Source organism: Molothrus aeneus, chromosome 21 (genome assembly GCF_037042795.1).
Source record: "Molothrus aeneus isolate 106 chromosome 21, BPBGC_Maene_1.0, whole genome shotgun sequence".
NCBI lineage: Eukaryota > Metazoa > Chordata > Aves > Passeriformes > Icteridae > Molothrus > Molothrus aeneus.
Window position 1 is genome coordinate 8,328,968 of NC_089666.1, and position 15,493 is coordinate 8,344,460.

The following is a 15,493-nucleotide window of genomic DNA, read 5'->3' on the forward strand; positions in this document are numbered from 1 at the left end:
ATTAAACAATAAAAAAGCTTTGAAAATAGAAAAATTAAAAATAAAAATTAAAAAAAACAAAATTAAAAAAAAAGCTTTAAAAATAAAAAAAATTAAGAATAAAAATAAATAAAAAATAAAATTTAAAAATTCAAAAACTTTGAAAATAAAAAATTTTAAAAATAAAAATTAAATAAAAAACAAAATTAAAAAATAAATGCTCTAAAAATAGAAAAAATAAATATAAAAATTATAAAAAAAACAAAATTAAAAAATAAATGCCTTAATAATACAAAAATTAAAAATAGAAAAATAAATAAAAAACAAAACTAAAAAAATAAATGCTTTAAAAATAGAAAACTTAAAAATAAAAAAATTAAAAATAAAATTAAAAAATAAAAAGCTTTAAAAATAGAAAAATTAAAAATAAACATTCAATAAAAAACAAAATTAAAAAATATAATAAATGCTTTAAAAATAATAAAATTAAATATAAAAATTAAATAAAAAATTAATAAAATAAAAAGCTTTTAAAAGAGAAAAATTAAAAATAAAAATGAATTTAAAAAAATTTAAAAAGGCTTTAAAAATAGAAAAATTAAAAATTAAATTAAAAAAATTTACAATTGAAAAAATGCTTTTAAAATAGAAAAATAAACAATAAAAAACAAAATTAAAAAATATAATAAATGCTTTAAAAATAAAAAAATAAAATATAAAAATTAAATAAAAATTAAAAAATAAAAAGCTTTAAAAATAGAAAAATTAAAAATAAAAATAAAAATAAATTTAAAAAAAAATTTTAAAAGAGAAAAATTAAAAAAATTAAAAATAAAATTTAAAAATAAAAACCTTTAATAATAGAAAAATTAAAAAGAAATATAAATATTTAAAAAATAAAAAAATGCTTTAAAAATAAAAAAAATTAATAAAAAAAATTTAAAAAATAAAAAGGTTTAAAAATAAAAATAAATAAAAAATAAAATTAAAAAAATACAAAGCTTTAAAAATAGAAAAATAAAAAGTAAAAAAAAAAAATTAAAAAAATAAATGCTTTAAAAAAAGAAAAATTAAATTTAAAAATTAAATTTAAAAATATTTAAAAAATAAAATAAAAAGCTTTAAAAATAGGAAAATTAAAAATAAAACCACATAAAATTAATTAAAAAAATAAAATAAAAAGCTTTAAAAATAGAAAAATTAAAAAAACCCCCAAAATTAATAAAATAAAATTAATTAAAAATACATGAAAAACAAAATAAAAACTCTAAAGTGCTGTAAAGTGCCGTAAAATTTCCATAAAACGTCGTAAAACTGCCGTAAAGCGTGACTGTCGTAAAACTGCCGTAAGGCGCCATTGTCGTAAAAGGCGCCGTAAAGCGCGACTGTCGTAAAACTGTCGTAAAGCGCGACTGTCGTGAAACTGTCGTAAAAGCTGCCGTAAAGCGTGACTGTCGTAAAAGGTGCCGTAAAGCGCGACTGTCGTAAAACTGCCGTAAAGCGCGACTGTCGTAAAAGGTGCCGTAAACCGCGACTGTCGTAAAACTGCCGTAAAAGGTGCCGTAAAGCGCGACTGTCGTAAAACTGCCGTAAAGCGCGACTGTCGCAAAAGGTGCCGTAAAGCGCGACTGTCGTAAAAGGTGCCGCAAAGCGCGACTGTCGTAAAAGGTGCCGTAAAGCGCGACTGTCGTAAAACTGTCGTAAAAGGTGCCGTAAAGCGCGACTGTCGTAAAACTGCCGTAAAGCGCAACTGTCGTAAAAGGTGCCGTAAAGCGCGACTGTCGTAAAACTGTCGTAAAAGGTGCCGTAAAGCGCGACTGTCGTAAAACTGTCGTAAAAGGTGCCGTAAAGCGCGACTGTCGTAAAACTGTCGTAAAAGGTGCCGTAAAGCGCGACTGTCGTAAAAGGTGCGTTTTTTCGACAGTCGCGCTTTACGACACTACCTTTTATGGAATTTTTACAGTACTTTACAGCACTTTACGGATTTTATTTTGTTTTTTAATTCTTTTTAATTAATTCTTTTTTTTAAATTTAATTTTTATTTAATATTTTTTTAATTTTCCGATTTTTAAAGCTTTTTTAAATCTTTTTTTTAGTTTTAATTTTTCTATTTTAAAGCATTTATTTTATTTTTAAATTTTCCTTTTTATTTAATTTTTAGTTATAATTTTTATATTTCTAAAGCATATTTTAATTTTTTTTATTTTTATTTTTTTCTTAATTTTTACTTTTGAGTTTTTGATTTTTAAAGCTTTTTTCATTATTTTTTATTTAATTTTATTTTTGATTTATCTATTTTTAAAGCTTTTTATTTTATTTTAAAATTTTTTTAAATTTAATTTTTCTGTTTTATTTTTTTAAAGCATTTATTTTTTTAAATTTATTTTTTATTTTTTAGTTTTCATTTTTTATTTATAAACTATTTATTTTATATTTTAAATTTTATTTTTTATTTCATATTTATTTTTGCTTTATCTATTTTTAAAGCATTTATTTTATTTTTTTAGTTTTTATTTAATATTTAGTTTTGATTCTTTTATTTTTAAATCATTTATTTTATTTTTTAATTTTTATTTAATTTTTATTTTTGATTTTTCTATTTTTAAAGCTTTTTATTTTATTTTTTAATTTTATTTTTTTTTAATTTTTTGTTTTAATTTTTTTATTTTTAAAGCATTTCTTTTATTTTTTAAATTTTATTTTTTATTTCATTTTTATTTTTTGCTTTTTCTATTTTTAAAGCTTTTTTATTTTTTAATTTTATTTTTATTTAATTTTTTGTTTTAATTTTTTTATTTTTAAATCATTTATTTTATTTTTTTCATCTTATTTTTTATTTCATTTTTATGTTTTCTTTTTCTATTTTCAATGCTTTTAAAAAAAATTTTATTATTTATTTAATTTTTAGTTTTTTTTAATTTTTAAAGCTTTTTTTAATTTTTTATTTAATTTTTATTTTTGATCTTTCTATTTTTAAAGCTTTTTAAAATTTTTTTATTTAATTTTTTTATTTCATTTTTAGTTTTAATTTTTTATTTTTGAACTATTTATTTTATTTTTTAAATATTATATTTTATATCATTTTTATTTTTGGCTTTTTCTATTTTTAAAGCATTTATTTTATTTTTTTACTTTTATTTTTTATTTAATTTTTTAGTTTTGATTTTTTTATTTTTAAAGCATTTTTTAATGTTTTTTTAATTTAATTTTTATTTTTGATCTTTCTATTTTTAAAGCTTTTTTATTTTTTATTTAATTTTTTTAAATTTTTCTATTTTTAAAGCTTTTTTTTATTTTTTGATTTTATTTTTTATTTCATTTTTATTTTTTGCTTTTTCTATTTTTAAAGCATTTATTTTATTTTTTTAATTTTCCTTTTTATTTACTTTTTAGTTTTGATTTTTTTATTTTTAAAACATTTTTTCATTTTTTATTTTTATTTAATTTTAGTTTTAATTTTTTTATTTTTAAACATTTATTTTATTTAATTTTATTTTTTAATTTTATTTTTTTATTTATTTTTAGTTTTGATTTATTTTTAAAGCATTTCTTTTATTTTTTTAATTTTATTTTTTATTTAATTTTTTAGTTTTGATTTTTTTATTTTTAATGCATTTCTTTTATTTTTTTAATTTCATTTTTATTTCAGTTTCAGTTTTAATTTTTGTATTTTTAAAACATTTCTTTTATTTTTAAATTTTTTTTAATTTTTAGTTTTAATTTTTCTGTTTTTAAAGCATTTAATTTTTTTAATTCTCTTTTTTTTTATTTTCCCATTTTTAAAGCATTTTTATTTTATTTTATTTTATTTTTTATTTAATTTTTTTTTTTTTAATTTTTCTATTTTTAAAGCTTTTTTTTTTATTTTATTTGGTGCTGCCCAGACCAACTCAAGCTGGTGATTGTGGTGGTGTTTGAGGTTCTTGCAGTTACCCCGATTAATAGGTAGAGATGATGTTTGGAGGCCACAGTGTTACAGGTAGGGGTTAAACAGTTTTTTAGGGTCTTTCAGGTGATTTTTCAGGGATTTTTAGGGATATTTTAGGGGTTTTTTTGCAGGAGTTGTTTAGGAATTCTCTGGAAATGTTTAGGATACCTTTAGGGCTTTTTCAGGGCTTTTAAAATAATTTTTAGGGTGTTTTAATGACTGTCTTACCCGGGCGCCCCAGCCACCCAAGGCACCCCATGCCGGCGCCGCGGCGCTCCAGCCCAGGCTCCCGTCAGCGCCGCCTGTGGTCACTTCCCCTCTCCTGCCGCCGTCGCTGCATGGCGGGCCGAGCCGCGCCTTCCCCACCGCACCCTCCCGCTTCAGAGCTGCTGGATGGCACGGCTCCGCCGCCTCCTGCAACCAGGGGCGTCCCGGCGTTTCCTTCCATGGCCGCAGCCGCAGCCCCGTTCCCGTAGCTCCGCCGCCTCCCGCACGCCCCGTCCTGCCCGCCGCCATGATGACTGCCCACACTGCGGTAGTGACAGAACCCACGCATGCGCAGTTGCTACAACCCCAGCACCAGCGATATCACTCCACGCCGACTCATCAAACGACAGCGCTGCTTCCGGGATCAGCCGCACGCATGCGCAGTTCTATCTCCACGGCCCCGCCGCCACCCCCCACTGCGTTTGCTGCAGCTTTGGTGCAGCCCGGTCCCGGTTCCGAGTCGCTGCGTGCCGCTGTCCAGCCACAGCCGGCATCCATGTGCCCTGTCACGCCACTTCTGCCGCCACTGCGTCTATACACAACACCACAGCAGGGGAAAACTGCAGCGCCTTGCACGTATCCTTCCGCGTCTCTCCTTCTGCCCGGCACCGAGAGATCCCTCAGCAGCGCGTAACCCTGAGCAACCGATACCTGGTGTGCCTCCGCGTTTTCGCCTTCCACACTCCTAGCACCCAGTGGGACTACTTTGTGTCACGATTCGTCTGCACAGCCACATCCATGCACACAAACCGTGCGACGAGGAGGAGGAGGAGGAGGTTGGAATATGACAGCTGCTTTAATAAATACAGGCCAGAGAGAGAATTATTTTGCCCCTGCAAATGCCAGCTCTTTGATCCCAACACAAAAGAATTTTGAAAAAGAACTGTTCCCAAATAGCTCCAGAGTCCCCTCAGTGTTTGGGACAGATTTCTCGACCCACAAATAGACAGTAAACTCTGAAAATTTGCCAGCATTAATGCCAAAATTAGAAAACTCACAAAAATCCTTTGATAATTTTCACCTAACAGACTGGTGTGAAAAACATCAATCACTTGCTTTTACAATTTTTGAAAGTTTAATAGTAATAAAATGGTTATAAAAATAGTAATACAATTAGAGTAATAATAATTTGGACAATTTGAATTAGGACAATATGAGACAACAAAAACAAAGAGTTACGGACGTCCGGGTACCTTTTTCTGGGCAGCACGAGCCCGAAAAAGGACCCCCGTTAACAAAGGATTAACCCTTAAAAGCAATAGCCTGTTGCATAGTCATACACTTCGTACATGGTGCATAAATTCCATTCAAACACAGGATTCTGTCTGCTCATCATCCCCTTCTTCCTTCTAATCCTAACAGCGCTTTGGAGGCAGGAAGAAGTTCGTTTCTTCTGATAAGAGGGCAATAAATTCTTTTTCTCTGAAAGATCCAGGTGCCCTGTGGCCGCTATCTCACTGCAAGTCCTTTCTTTAAAAAAAGTATCTTACATCGTTTCTATTTTAACAGTTTTTGTAACCTAAAACTATATTTAACACACTAATTAAGAGAATCAATACAGCATTACTTTCTAACACAACACATATAATATTCATTTTAATATTTCAAAAAAGCCAATCATAAAATACCGGCATTTTTCACAATCCCCACTCTTATTCTTTGTAAATCCTTTGGCTTGAGCAATATTTCTTATCTACTTGTATCTTCTGGACTATGCGGGCAAAATAAAACAGGGGATTACACAAGGAAGAAATATAAAAATAGTTGCAACACATAAAATGAAAGATCTTCATTTCTTCTAATACATTACCCTACCAGCTAGGTTTTAACATTGTTTTCTAATTTTTGGACCGGTACCTGGGTTATTATATGCATATATATTTTTTTCTTCTTTGATTTCTTTTGCTTTTTCTAGAATGACTTTTCTGTGGTCATCAATTTTCAACAATTTGATCTATTAAACTTTCTACAAACACCCCCCTTCTTTGGCCAATAAATAGTGTAAAGCCAACCTATTCTGATACACTACAGCTTTTGTTTGGCTTAGCTGACTTTATATTAACTCCAATGCCTGGGCAGCTCCATTTGCTATCATTTCTATAACTGCTTGGAGTCTTGTAATACGACTCAATAGATTATTTGGGGTCAATACAGATTCAATTGCTGTGCTGGTTTTACCTTTTCGTTTATTATTTGTTTTTTTACTAAATCTCGAACCATATCTTCAAGATTAAATGTAAAACAAATCCATCTCTCTCCTTTTAAACATTCAATTCCAAATCTATTACCACTTTTCCCTAAGTTTCTTGTAATCCAATAATTTACTCCATTTTGCCTACAGGTTCTTAATTTGGATGGGTTATAACAGTGGCTGTTGACATAGGTGTGTGTAATAAAAGAGGAACTTTGGTTTCTTTCCACGCGATGCTTTCTGCAGCATTTGTGACACAATCTTGCTGGTATCCCGAAAGGGAAAAGAGAACAAATGAGTGCCAGAAACAGGAATAACAGAGCTCCAGTATGGCTTATACTCCCACCTCCCAGGCCTGTGAGGTTGCAACCCACAGCAGATGTATTTGATCTTCTCGGTGGCAAAATACAGAGGCCAATCTGGTCTTGCCCTCTATTTCCTTGTCACTTTTTCTTAAATAATTTCCAGGCAAGTTGGTTTTGACACCCTTTAACTGTGGTCTCTTACCGTTCTTCAGGTATCTCTCATTCACCAGGCACTAATAATTCCCATCCACAAAGCTATTACTTTAACACTTTTTGCAATAAGAGCATAAATTTTGTGAACTACAATACTAATTATTCTCACAATTCAAGCATTTACTTATAACCCAGCTAGCATGTCCAGTATTGGAATGAATCAAATAAAGTTTACTGATGGAAATGGTAATTCCCCTTCTCCCCTGTACAATTCTCAGGCTAAGGTCAGAACACAAAAACAGGCTTGATCCTTCTATCTGGAGTATTCCTCCCCTAAGGAGATGTTTTATTCAGGCAAGACCAGAATAAAACCAGGCAGTGCTTGAAACCAGTGGTATAAGCGTTGTCTTAATTCTTAATTCTGTGTTCTTCTTTGTACATTTCTTGGATCATTTTTCTTTTTCGAAACTATTACCACTCAGTCCCCATTGGAAAGTCAGTTCGGTATCACCCGGTTTAAATGCGATAGTCCATTCCTCAGGTTCCTTCACAAGTCCTTTGATTCTGCTGGCATGAATTCACCCTCTTTCTGTGATTCTGATTGTTGCTTCAGTAGTACCTGGAAAGGACTTCTTAATAGCATAGTAATAAAAGAAAGATAATACTGCATTAACTTTTACCATTCACTTTTCTTCCAAACTTTCTGGGTTTAGCTAAAAGCTTTTTCCACAGCAGCCTCTTCTTCTTCTTCTTCTATCCAGCTGTGCTAATAGCTGCAGAGGCAAATTCTTCTTTTTGTGAGTTACAGTTAGTTAAATAAGAAAAGCTAGACCAATTTTAACACGAGATGTATCACATCTATTGCTTTTTACTTTTTGGGCAGCATTTAATTGTTTTAGCCTTACAAACCCATTCTTCAGGAAAAAAACCCAAAAACCAAAAAACTTCTTTTAAACAGCAAACAAAACACACAAAAGAAAAGACCAAAAACCTTCTTACTTAAGAAAAACAACCCACTTTGTGAGGTTTGGAGAGTCAGCAATCTCTGCTTTGATTTTATCTTTTAGTGCTAGCCCCCCTCCCGCTCTTTTCACGGCCTTGCTGTCAATGCCGTGCTGCCACTTGGCTGCAGGGCCGGAGCAGGGGAGAGCAGCCAGGGGCATGGGGACCCTGGGGGCAGCCTTGGGTCCCTTTTGCCCTCTCTTTCTCTCTCCTTCTCTGTCTCAGCCCACTTACCGGGGCCGACACTGCCATCCTTGACTCGGGACCCCGGCAGTCTGGGAGCCCCCGGCAGTTCCGCCACGGAGCCAGCCCTCTCCTGCCCGGCAAACCCGTGTCCTCTGCTGCCAGCACCGCCGCCGGGTCACCTCCATGGATCGGTGCCTGCCGCAGCCTGCGAGACCCCGCTGCTCGTAGGGAGCGGTCAGACACCTCCCAGCCTTGACAACCCCAAACCTGGCGTCCCCAGGTGCTCCTGACATTCTTTTCCTTTCTCTAGTCAACTTATCCTCCTTTCCCTTCAAGGAGGGCCCGTTCTGCTAAACCCTTTCTGGAGCTCAGTTCGGCATTGAATAACCTCCTAACAACCGTGTGTTAAGACACTTCCCCGCCTTTCATGCAAAAACCCCGCATTCACACTTCTGCTCTTTTCTAGCACCAAGATGTCATCACTTCACATTCTAACATCTCAGAGTTTGCTAACCACCTCCCTTCTTCAACTTCTCTCTTTCTTCTCTTCTTACCTGTTTTTTTGTGGTTTTTTTTTTTTTTTTAATTCAACAGACCTCAGATGGTACAAGGTGAACCTAACTAAATTACTTCCAAAAGTAGGCTTACAACTTTCTTTTACTAGGATTGCAGTAGCTGTTAAATACCTACTGGCTAGCTGTGGCCTACTGAGTCTAAAATCTTTGATATATAAGTTACTAGATATTTTTTTACTCTTCCTTACTCTTGAATTAAAATTTTATGAGCTACTCCATTTTCTGTATTTATGTATAAATGATAAAGGATTTTTCTAACAAAAGTAAGCTTAAAGCTGGTACTTAGGCTAGTTTTAACTTAACTCTTTTAATTAAACAATATCTTCTTTGGTCTGTTTTATATCATCTCCTTCTGTCATTTTTTTCATACACAAATTTTGCTACTTGTGCGTACCCCTCAATCTATAATATCTCAATAATCTAGGTAATTTTCTGATCTCTCTCTTTGAAGAGGGAGGGAGAATTAATAAAATTCTTGCAATTTTCTCATCGTTGGTTTTCTAGCTACTTTTATTTATTAAGTGTCTAAGATATTTTACCACTGGGTAGTGAGTCTGAGTTCTTTTATTAACCTCCCTTTAATCTTATACTAGTCTATAACTCCCATCAGAGTTTACTGGGGGAAAAGGGATATTATGAGGAGACATACAAGGTTCTAATGCCCCATCCTTTATTAGTCCTTCTATTACTGGCTTCAAACCTTCCCGTCCTTCTAAAGATCCAGGATACTGACGTACACGTACGGGACAATCTTCTCTCTCAATTGTAACCCTTATGGGGTTGATATTTAATCCTCCCCTATTTCCTTCTCCACCCCAAACTTTGTTGATTTTTTTTTTCCTTCATCCTCTTGGCCTCATTTTAAAACCCTAGCTGTCAATTCCTCATTTTCTGATAAAACTCCTGTTCTTAATTGCACTTGTAAGACTCTTCCCAATAAATTGCTACCTGCCCCTGGGACCAATAAGACATCTCCCATCCAAATTCTAGTTTTGTCCCTCAATTACTACATCTTTAATGAGCAGAAATGTAAAACTTTCTCTTTTTGCCCCTGTTACTTTCACTATATGTTTGCTCACACTATAACTTTTTGGAATATTTAACAGGCAGGTTCTCTCTGCCCCTGTGTCTATTACAAATTCCAATTCTTCTTCTTGGGGACCCACTTTTAAAGTTATCACAGGCTCCAGATGGTATTTGTCCCCCCCAAAAAATTAGAGCTTATGACCTCCCTATTCCTCCTCTGTGCCCATCTCTTTAAAGATTTTCAGATCTTCCGCTTACTTAGGACCATTTTCCTATTTATCTTAAGTTTGTTTATCTATTTAGTTGCAGTTTCTTCTTTCCCCTTGAAAAGCTGTCCCTTAAAAACCTTTTTTTTTTCCCTGCATTTCGCCTTTGATATGCTGTCGCATTTATTCCTTTGATTATGTAATTACAATAATTATTCATGTGTTTACTCCCCTCCTCATTATTTTTACCCCACTCAGGAGGTACAGTTGGCATTTTTTCTTCTCTGGGGGTCCCCGTAGATTATCTTTTTTTCTAAGCTTTTATTTCAGCTGCTGTGATTAATTGCCTTTCTTCCTGAGAAAAATATTATTTTCATTACAGACCACATCTCTTCTGAAGTATAAATGTTTGGACCTAAAAATTGGTCTAATTGTTCAGCTATGCCTATGGGATCCTCCAAGTATGCCTGTTATTTATTTCTTAAAATTTCAGACCTCAGACGAAGTCAAAGGAGCATTTACAAACCCTGGTCCGCCCCCTCCTATGGGAGCCTCTTTTAATGGAAATAGACCAATCCCTTTATCCCATTCTTTTTGGATTTTTATCTTCTATAGCTTTTCTCCCATATTTTTAGGAAGAATCAGGAGAGGGCTTTCTTTTACCTGAACTTTTAGTGTTTCGATAAGGTGATTCCTTTAGAGAGTTCCGCTGAGCAGCCGGTAGCTGTGGTTACCAAGGGAACGGAGCTCAGGGCAGGACGGGGAAACTCGGCACAGCTCAGGGTCTCGGTCCTCCAAAGGCGGGGTCTGCAGCCGGGACCGCCCCAGGGGCTTTTCCGGTGCAGACCGAGCTGCAGCGTGGATCGGCCCCCCGTGGCTCACGGCGGCTGATCCGGCAGAGACCAAGCCGGGACTGACCCCGGCTGCAGCGGCGGGAGCCGAGCAGAGTCAGGGCAGCCGGGGACGGGACAGACGGGCCCCCCCCTCGGTGCGGTCAGCGCGGTACCCACGGTGCACACGGCAGGACGGACCCCCCGCCCCTTCCGCCGGCACGGCCAGCGGAGCGGCCGCGGGCCAGGCGGCCGGGACCGGGACAGACGGACCGGGACAGACGGACCGGGACAGACGGACCGGGACAGACGGACCGGGACAGACGGACCGGGACAGACGGACCGTGCCGGAGCCGGCACAGGGGCTGGGGCTGCCGCGAACGAGTCGGGGAACAAACGGGAATGGATGAGGTAATATTTCGTTCCCAGCCTTATACTTTCACCGTTTTTCTTTTATTGCCTTTAAAAATGTTATTTTCTTACAATCTCCCTCCTGCCCAGCATGTGGTATATCCTCTTTTTTTCCTGGATTAAACGGTATTTACAAATAAATCCAGAGCTTACCAAAGCAAACTTCTGCTTGGATACTTTGAAATGGTCGGCGAGTTAACTCACGACCTTCTCATGTTGTTTTTATCACCACCCTTTTATTTATCCTTTGGCAAATTATACATCTTTCAGTTACTTGTTTTTCTACTCCAAAAATCGCAATGCATCCATAGTTCCTTAAAAAAAATGATCACACAAAGCCTGAGTATCCCACTGGGCGTTTTGATACATGTCCTCTGCTATTCCCTAGTAAGCATTTTATTATCTGTCTTCCATCAAGATGTTTCTATTTCCCCCATTTATCTTTTTCGCCACCTATCTTGTTTTAATTAACTTTTTTTTTTTTGCTTCCCTAAACTCTGGAATTTCCCATTTTTCCTCATTTGGAGTTAATATTAACTCTTTCAGCTCCATTTTCTGCTGCATCTTTAGCTTCCTGATCTGCCAAATTATTTCCAGGGTCTTTACCCTGCAAATGCCTACTCTTTGATCCAACACAAAAGAATTTCGAAAAAGAACTGTTCCCAAACAGCTCCAGAGTCCCCCCAGTGTTTGGGACAGATTTCTGACTCAAAAAGAGACACTAAACGCTGAAAATTCATCAGCATTAATCCCAAATTAGAAAACTCACAAAAATCTTTTGATAATTTTCAACTAACAGACTAGGATGAAGTCAGAGGCCAGATTTGCAAAGAAGAAAGTCTAAATCCTCTAGCTATGCCTGTGCCATTCAGCCAGCAAGCCGCCAGTCCTAGAACACGGGTAGCTATCCCACCTCATGAGATAAAAGAATTGCGAAAAGCAATAAGGGACCGTGGTATCTGCTCCCCATATTTTAAGCAACTGCTGAAAAGTACCCTGCAAGGACATACACTCACACCAAATGACTGTAAAAATCTTGCTAGTATAATTCTCACAGACTCACAATATACGCTATGGGAACTCAAATGGAAAAGACTGCTCACAGGGGTACAAGCCACTTATAGACAGAGTACCGATGCAGACCTTCGTACCCTTGTCATGTCTAAGCTGACTGGTGACCCTCCTGATGCTCAGAATGATAATCGAGTGAATTTACCCAAAACAGCGTTAGATGACATTAAAAAGATGGCTCGCAGAGCCTTTTTGCAAATTCAGCCTGCAGAAAGTTTTGAAAAAGCCTATAATCTGATTAGGCAAGACTCGTCTGAACCATTTACCACACTCGTGGGCCGGGTAACGCAAGGAGCAGAAAGACAATGCGGCGATGATATAGCTCGCCCAATAATGATACAGGACATTATTGAAAATAATGGCAATGCAGAATGTAAAAGAGTTATCAAAGCCCTAGGAAAAGAAAAACCCACAGTGCCTGAAATGATGGATGCCTGTAACAAAATTGGGAGTCCACAGCAAGTGGCAATTATCCAGGCAAATGAACTTGGAAAAACTCTAGGAGAAAAAATTGAAAGGGCTCTTACAGCTCAAACAGCGCAAGCAGTCGCACAGGCAGCACAAACAGAAGCTTTACCTGTAAATCAACCAAAGACGAATGTCTGGGTTGCTTTAGCCAGGTCTGCAGGCTCCGATACCATCCGTCTATCTGACACAAGCCCTGACAAACCTTTTTCAACCTGTCTAGTTGGAGTACCTTTCCCAAAGGGTTTTCATAATGTTACTCCTGATAAATATTGGCCATATGATGATCATCACGTATCTCCAACTCCCAGCCAGAAACACCAAACTTATATTGATAATTCTAAAGCTGATAAATCTGACCTTCAAGAGCTAGAAATCCTAGGCTCATTAACTATGGATACCTGTTCCTTCTTTCATTTCCTAGGAGAAGACGGCCCTCATTTAAAGGTCACCCCATATCACCCAGCTTATAGCAATATGACTTCTCGTCCCCGTCCGTCCCGACCGTGCTACCCCCCGATGGTCCTACAGGTAGAAACTCACTCACTAGCTGGAAAAATCCTTCCAATGCAGTTTTTTCTATTTTTATCCTCTGAGTGTCCAACTTCTTTTGCTAAATTTCTGTAGATTTGAGCTCAAATTACCATTTCTGACCAGTGCAGAGACAAATGATGAAACATTCCTGAGTTATTCTTACTCTTCATCTTATGGAAGTAGCAGCCAGCACTAAATTTGCATGATCTAACCAAAGCAGACATTTCACAGAAAAGCACTTTCTATAGGCATATTGAGAAACTATAGATTGAGGTAAAACCATCAAGTTTCTGCCGTCACTGGTGCAAAGTCACATGTTGTTTGAAGAGCATCCCACTGAATTTTCTAAAGATGTGTGAATGTGTCATCTGGACCACAGGAGATCAAGCAGGGTTAAAACACTGAGCAAAACTGAAGTTAACAAACACAAGGTTCATCAACCTTGCAATAGAAGCTTGCAGAAACCTTTCAAGGCTCATCCAATAAAGCCCCGTGGCACTTTGTTCTTCCCCCTCCTCCCAAATCTCCATCCCTCCGAGGCAGCATCAGCAGGAAACTTTGCACGGAAGCTTGCCAGATAAAATAGCTATATCATCTGCCATTAGTTTTAGAGAGTTCTTCAAAAATAGGTTAAAAATTATTTTATCTATTATTTTTTAGCTGTGTCCTAAGTTAGGGATGGGCCAAGTCTGGTGTCTTTGTCTCACATAAAGGTGGTTCACGTGTCCTTTAATATCATATGTGCAAATATTTCCAATCTGCATTCTGCCTTATCAGAAGGCTAATTAATTGCTTTATCATACTATATTACATTACATCTAAACCGAATCTGCCAAGTACTCAACCCCACACACACCGCACACAACTCATGACTGTCACCCAACAGTCCCGACACACTCACACACACACTTGGCCCCGACAGGCCAAGGAAACAAAACACCATCACTTTGGGTGAACAATCTCCACGCTGCATTCTACTTCAGCACAAACACAGGCACAGCAAATGAGATAAGAATTGTTTTTCCTTCCTCTGAGGTTCAGAGAATGTGAATCCCAGAAATATTCTTGGGAAGAATTGTGCCTTGCTTTTCTCTGTGAAGAGAAATGCGGTGACAGGTGCACCCTCGCCTCCAGGGCAAAGAATCATGGAATGGCTTGGGTGGGAAGGGACCTTGAGGTTTATCTTTGATTTATGCAACACTTCAACAGGCAAGAGGGGGCTCATCCGCTTCAGAGCTGCTTGCTTTTCTCACACCTTTCACAAGCAAAGCCCGAAGCAAACCCTCCCGAGTTGCCCTATCGACCAGGGGACCCCTCAGCACTCAGTGACACTGCCAGCAAAACCTCAGACTTTTACTCACACAGGGACGAGGCCGTGCACTCGGTTGTAACCCAGATTCTCTTTTTCCAGCAGTAGCCTCGAACTTCCTTTGTTCTCTCTGCAGGCCTTTTTGCAAGCACACCAATTAACAGACTACAGAAGTTTCACCAGCAGACTTCAGCTAAATCCAAAATTGGTTTCTACCCCGAGTAATATTTCCAACCCCCTGTCTCACCTGCGATGTTTGGAATTTTAGGAGGCGGCAGCCCACTCGAGATCAAAGGTCCCGGGCAGGGTGCAGACCCAGGGACACAAATGCCATCCCTTTTCCAACGGAAACAAAAATCATCACCCCAGTTTCCTTACATCAGTTTGCCGAAGACGTTCGGCACTCCCAGGTCACTCAGAGTTTTCGTTGGCCGCAGACTCGGTCTCGGAGTTACGGAGTTACGCTTCCTCCTAACATTCACCTCCCCACCTCAGCCCCCTGCTGCTGCGTCCCCTTCTCCGCCCCTAACCCTACTCTATTTTCCAGCCCGTCCTTGCTCCATCCCTCACTCCGCCCTTAACCCGTCCCACCACACCTCCCGCTCCATCCGTTACTTCACCCACCGCCCACCCGTGAGTCCCCTCCAGCAGCACGCAGGAGCCCGAACCCTCGGAGGATGGCGCAGCTCTCGCAGCAGGACAACACCCAGGCGAGACAGGCAGAGACAACGTCTGTGGGCTGCAGGGTGTCACAAGGGGCTGCGGGCTGAGGGGAGGGGGCTGGAGGGTGACACAGAGGATGGGGGGAGCTGAGAGGCAGAAGGGGGCGTTAGGAGCAACTGGGGGGCTCCAGGGTGGCACAGAGATGCTGGGAGTGGGGAACTTGAGGGTGACAAGAAAAGGGTGAGGGGGAGCAGATGCCTTGAGGGGCAAAGTGGGGGCTGCTTGAGGGTGACAGGTGAACCAGCCCTCACACCACCCCTAACCAGGTGGAGAGTGCACGGTGGAGGCCAGGGGGCCAAGGGACAATGTCAGAGGTCTCGGGGTGGCACGCA